Source organism: Pristiophorus japonicus, chromosome 5 (genome assembly GCF_044704955.1).
Source record: "Pristiophorus japonicus isolate sPriJap1 chromosome 5, sPriJap1.hap1, whole genome shotgun sequence".
Classification (NCBI taxonomy): domain Eukaryota; kingdom Metazoa; phylum Chordata; class Chondrichthyes; family Pristiophoridae; genus Pristiophorus; species Pristiophorus japonicus.
In genome coordinates, this window is record NC_091981.1 from 201,239,796 (window position 1) to 201,246,555 (window position 6,760).

The window sequence follows — 6,760 nt, forward strand, 5'->3', positions numbered from 1 at the left end:
ATATTGGAGATTAGGTGATGGGATTTTATGAGTCAGGGTTGTACTACTGCCAGTAGAAAGGGTTGTGACACACTATTTTTAATGACCTTTACACTGAAATGAATGTCCGCTTCAATCCATTTCTCAGTATTAATGTAACTAAATGGGAGCAAGTTTTAAATCACCAGGATGTTGTTTATCACTGCTCAAAACTGAATTTTCATGTAAAACAGTGGTGGTCATTTTCATGTCCTTACTGCTCCATTTGTGCTTAAAAACAGAATGGTAATGGAACCAAAATAGTGCAGCAAATAAAAGAACCAACTTACTGCCTGGTTCCTGCCCATTCCCATTTTTAGGCAGCCAAAGAGGCAGGAACCTCAAGAATATATGCTAATTTGTATCAAATGATATGGGTAACATTGCAAAGTTAGTAATCAGAGGAAGACTCTGCAAACATTATGCTTGGGGAAGAGGAGATTGCTATTGGTAATGAGATTTTATTGCCAGAACCATTGCCCCCATTTTTTTATACTTCGTCCAATCAACCCTGCTTTAACAATTCAAGTTGTAAGCACCTTGGCATGTTTTTCTACATTAAAGGTGCCTTAAACGCAAATTGTTGCTGCATCATATCTCTTATAGTGAAAAATTAACATGGGAAGATGATGAGGGGAAAAAAACTTGTATTTATATAGTGCCTTTTATATCTTTCAGGACTTCCCAAAGTATTTCAACAGCCAATTAAATACTTATTGAAGTGTAGTTGTTTTAATGTCGGCAAACGCAGCAGCCAATTTTGGTGGTGTTGAGGAATAAATGTTGGCCGAGACAGCAGAAAAACCCGTCTTCTTCGAATAATGCCTTGGCATCTTGTACATTCACCTGAAAGGGCAGATTTACCTTTTATCCAAAACACCGGGGTAGAAATTGCCCTGTGCCTGAAATGGTGCACACCGACCGTTTCTGAAGTGTTCTTGCGGCGACCTATCCGGTTAAATTCAGCTCCTCGGATTTTTTTTTTTCCAGTGGGGCGGAGGTCGATCTTCAAGGGGATGGAAGTGGGAGCAGAGTGCAGTGGTCGTCACTAACCGGGTGCAAGTGGGGGTGGAACGCAGGGCTAGAATTTGCAGTGGCTCACTGCCCGGTTTCTCAGCAATTTTAGGCGATAACCATGTCGGCGAGAAATTGTCCAGCTGAGTTATGCTGGCGGTTTCAAAGTACCGCTGGGGAGCGGATCGCCAGTGTGCACTGTGTCTATACATTGCCATGCGAGATATTTGGCTCAGCAGTGACCCGTAGGTAAGTATAAAGAAAAATGGCCAAGAGAATCAGCGGAGCTGAGCAGTAGGTGAGTAGCCCCACAAGAAAAAGGTAAGTAATTGATTTTTACTAATTATTTAAAAATTCTGTTGTAGTGATTTAAGTTAAAAGGGTCCTGAGAACGTTTTTGATTTTTTTTTGTGTTTTTTGAAAAAATAATTGTTTTACTCCTCGGCCCAACCCGTAGCCTCGGAGTAAATTTTTAGTAAATTTATTAATTATTGCCCTTTTTCTTTAAGAACCGACCAATTGACCCAAAATTCACCTTTTTAGCCGAGAATCAGGATGCAACTTTTCGCTGGCTGGATTTTTTTTCTTTTTTGGGGGAAGTTTTCGCTGGCGATAATCTTGGGAATCTTAACGATCTTTTGGGTGACAATTGGGTATTGGCGGGTTGTTAGTAAATTCTAGCCCGGAGTGTCCGCAGCTGTCAGTTATCAGCACTGGCGTGTCACAATGTCTCTCCCCTTCAGTTAAAGGGGAGGGCCGCTGCGGACTCTGCAGCCACTTCAGTGGCGCCCACTGAGCCACCAGGGAGGGTTGCGGCCGAGCCAGTGGCCTGGCACTCTGGTAGGGGGGAGGTAGTTGCCAGGCTGCCAGTTGGCGGCCCGGCCGAACCCAGGACATAATTGTCGGGCGGACCTGACAGTCAGCCGATGACAAAAAATAACACGGCCTCCTCTTTAAGGGCAGCCATGCCGCCATTTCACACAGTGCACCGACAGTAAAAGCCATCGGGGGCACCGGCCGGCAGAGGGGCTGCTCTCGCGGGGCAATTTCGCATAGGGGTCACCGCCAGATGGTAAGGGGCCGGCGCATGCACACTGCAGTGGGAAAACAAGTGGAGCGGTCCCGGACACTGCTCCACTCCTGATGAAGGGCAATTTCGAAAATGGCAGCCCCTCCACGGAAGGTTGGCGGACATTCCGCACCACCCCGTGGCCGCTGCTTGGTCAGAGGCCTTATCGAAAGGGGCAATTTCGACCCCTGCATCTGATGAGACAACGCTCAATACTGCACCAAAGTCATTCATTATTAATGCACCATTTTCTTAAGTGGAACGATGCTGATTAAATTACATTACAATATTGACTGCACTGCAAGAATTCGTCATTGTCTGTATAGCGCTTTGAGATGTCCAGTGGTCGTGAAAGGTGCTATATAACTGCAAGTCTTTAAAGTTTATTCTGCTCATTTCCCAATATTGGCTCCACTACAAAAAGAAAATGTATAGAATTGATCTCGCTCAATGCCTTTATATTTCACTGGACTGCATAGAAGATTAGGATTAAAGTATGTGGAACAAAACAGTGGAGTAGTGTATGGTATATTCAAGTGTATTGAGTATACTCTAGTTTTGAAGGCTCAGTGAGTGAGTGTTACAACAATTTTCCTGTTCCTAATGCTCAATAGGCCTGAATTCACAGTCCCCCATGGCATGTACGAGGTGTGCACGCAGCCATGGAGACCCCGCGAGTTCCGGGTTTAGGTATGTGAAGTGCAAGTGCCTAAACCTGGAACTTGCGATCTGTCAAGAATTCTCTTGACTGATCCACCGCATCAGAAACTAAAGGGCCTCCACAGGCGGAGAGTTGGACTATTTGCCCAACTCCTGCCCAGTGAATGTCATTCAAATTCTTAAGACTGATAAAAGACTGATCAGCGTAAGACTTTTAAAGTACAGAAAAATACATTTAAAAAAATAATGTAAACATTTAAAATCCTATTAAGGCAAGTTTATTTTTAGACCCTTTAAAGTATGTAAATTTATTTTTCATAAAATTAAATTTTTGTTAAATTAATTAAATTCCATTTTCATTAATTTGAAATGTGATTTTAAAAAAAAGAGGTTATTTTCAGTGTTTGTGTTTTTGGAGGTATTCCCATTCATACTTATGGCAGCTCGGTATATCCAGAATGCATCAGCATGATTGGGGATTCCCCTACTCTGATAGGTTGGGCTGGCCCACGTGATCCCAGTGATGCATACAAAACCCATACGTGCCTGGAATACATGTGCCTCCATGAAGGCCTCTGTATAGAGGCCCAGGACTGCAAGGTTGTGTCAAAATTTTTGCATTCTGAGGCATCTGCCCGCGGGAAGCCTCCGACTGCAAATTCTGGGCCAATGACTGATAATTTGCAGGGCAGTAAATAGGAACACAAATCCATAATTGCAGGGTCTCGGCCCCTGTGTACTTCCTGGGCCAAATGTAATTTCCCGTCCCACATCATTTTCTACAGTTACTTTGGTCATTTGTAGACAGCCCATAGAAATTGAGCAATATGATTTACAGGACCGCAACTTCAAACTGGAGGATCCGTAAAGGCTTAACCAGCAAATTCATCAGATCAACGGGCACGGTAGCATCGTGGTTATATTACTGGACTAGTAATCCAGAGGTCTGGAGAAATGGTCTGAAGACTTGAATTCATTTCCACAGCAGCTGGGGAATTTAAATTCAATTAATTAAATAAATCTGGAATAAAAAGTTAGCATCAGTTATGGTGACTATGAAACTACTGGATTGTTGTAAAAACACAGCAGGTTCACTAATGTCCTTCAGGGAAAGAAATCTGCCATCCTTACCCTGTCTGCCCTAAATGTAACTCCAGATCCACAACACTTGTGGTTGACTTTTAACTGCCCTCTGAAATTGCCGAGCAAGCCACTCAGTTATATAAGGCAGCTTACCACCGCCTCTTCAATTTGAGTACAGGGGCAGGGAGGTGTTACTACAGTTGTACAGTGCCTTGGCGAGGCCACACCTCGAGTATTGTGTACAGCTTTGGTCTCCTAACTTGAGGAAGGACATTCTTGCTATTGAGGGAGTGCAGCGAAGGTTCACCAGACTGATTCCCGGGATGGCGGGACTGACATAGCAAGAAAGACTGGATCAACTGGGCTTGTATTCACTGGAGTTCAGAAGAATGAGAGGGGATCTCATAGAAACATTTAAAATTCTGATGAGTTTAGACAGGTTAGATGCAGGAAGAATGTTTCTGATGTTGGGAAAGTCCAGAACCAGGGATCACAGTCTAAGGATAAGGGGTAAACCATTTAGGACCGAGATGCGGAGAAACTTCTTCACCGAGAGTGGTGAACTTGTGGAATTATCTACCACAGGAAGTTGTTGAGGCCAATTCACTAAATATATTCAAAAAGGAGTTAGATGTAGTCCGTACTATTAGGGGGATCAAGGGGTATGGCGAGAAAGCAGGAATGGGGTACTAAAATTGCATGTTCAGCCATGAACTCATTGAATGGCGGTGCAGGCTCGCAGGGCCGAATGGCCTACTCCTGTACCTATTTTCTATGTTTCAAGGGCAATTAGGAATAGGCAATAAATGCTGGCTTTGCCGGTGATGCCCACATCCCGTGAATGGATAAATTTTTTTAAAAACCTTGGGTAGGATGATTTTTGGAAAGCATTGACTGCTGTCCACAGAACTAAAGTAGTTGTGCATGCGCACTCGTTAAGTGATTTTTTGGTGGTTCGCTTTGCGAGTCACGGGCTCTGTGGGGGGAAAACAAAGCTGGGAATGGAGTGGGCCTTCGGGTCTGTAGGGAATAAAGCCTCCTTGAAAAAGTGCAACATCCCCACCGACACTTGGGAATCCCTGGCCCAAGACCACTCAAAGTGGAGGAGAAGCATCCGGGAAAGCGCCAAACACCTAGAGTCTCTTCGCCGGGAGCAAGCGAAGGCCCAGTGCAAACAACTGAAGGAGCGCACGGCAACTCAAGCACCCCACCTACTTCAAACACCATCTATCCCACCTGTGGCAGTAGATCCCGCATTGGACTCATCAGTCATCTGAGAACTCATTTTTAGTGTGGAAGCAAGTCTTCCTCAACACTGAGGGACTGCTTAAGAAGAAGAAGATGGTTAACAAGCTGCTTAAACCTATTTAAGCAGCATTTCACCAGCTCCAAACGATTTCACCAAGTTTTTAAACGAGCTTCCTATCGCTTGGGCTTCATGTCAGGTTAGTGTTGGGTTCTCAATGACTCCGTTGCTTTGACTAGTTGACAGCTGCAGAAGTAGTATAAAAGCTATCATTCCACAGCTGTTCATTTTCCAATCTCAGAAGCTGAAAGCCTTCAGGATTTGGAAGACACTTTGAAGCTGTATGCAGTTTGAAAGTGTTTGCAGTGAACTTTCTATCTGCTGTTACCTCCTTGGAGCAACCTCTCACCATTGACAGGTCGCTTCTGTCATCTCAACTTCAGCTGCCATCTATTCCAGCAGCATCGGTGCCCTTGAAAAAAATCTCACCTTGGTCCTCAGAATCCCACCACAATCAGCCACAACACCAACATCACTAAACACACCAGCATCACTGACAACAACACCAAAGTTCTCCGAAATCACATGATGCAGCACTGGGCATCAGCATCCAACCACATGGCAGCCCGGTACACCAGGGATGGTCTCACCATGGCCACATTTACTTCACTTGATGCTGTACACCCTGGCTGCCACATTATGTGCCAGGTTGGCTCCACCCCACCCGAAGACCATAAAGCATCCTTGCAATGCCCAAGCTATCCCTCTCATGCTCATCACCATTGTAGGGGTGTACCTTTGTCTCACCATTCATTACGACTCACTAAGCCACATCCAAAGGTTCACACAAATCTGTCCAAGAATGCAAAGTATTCAAAATAACGATTTCAATGTTTGACAACACATTAACAGAAACTTTACATAAGCATTGGTGATAACATCCATGTGCGTACGCTTGTAGAAACATAGAAAATAGGTGCAGGAGTAGGCCATTCAGCCCTTCGAGCCTGCACCACCATTCAATTAGATCATGGCTGATCATTCCCTCAGTACCCGTTTCCTGCTTTCTCTCCATACCCCTTGATCCCCTTAGCCGTAAGGGCCATATCTAACTCCCTCTTGAATATATCCAATGAACTGGCATCAACAACTCTCTGCGGCAGGGAATTCCACAGGTTCACAATTTTCTGAGTGAAGAAGTTTCTCCTCATCTCGGTCCTAAATGGCTTACCCCTTATCTTTAGACCTTGACCCCTGGTTCTGCATTTCCCCAACATCGGGAACATTCTTCCTGCATCTAACCTGTCCATTCCCGTCAGAATTTTATATGTTTCTATGAGCTCCCCTCTCATTCATCTAAATTCCAATGAATATAAGCCTAGTCAATCCAGTCTTCATATTTCAGTCTTGCCATCCCGGGAATCAGTCTGGTGAACCTTCGCTGCACTCCCTCAATAGCAAGAATGTCCTTTCTCAGATTAGGAGACCAAAACTGCACACAATACTCAAGGTGTGGTCTCCAAGGCCCTGTACAACTGCAGTAAAACCTCCCTGCTCCTATACTCCAATTCCCTCATTATGAAGGCCAGCATGGCATATGCTTTCTTTACTGCCTGCTGTACCTGCATGTCTACCTTCAATGATTGGTGAACCGTGACACGCAGGTCTCG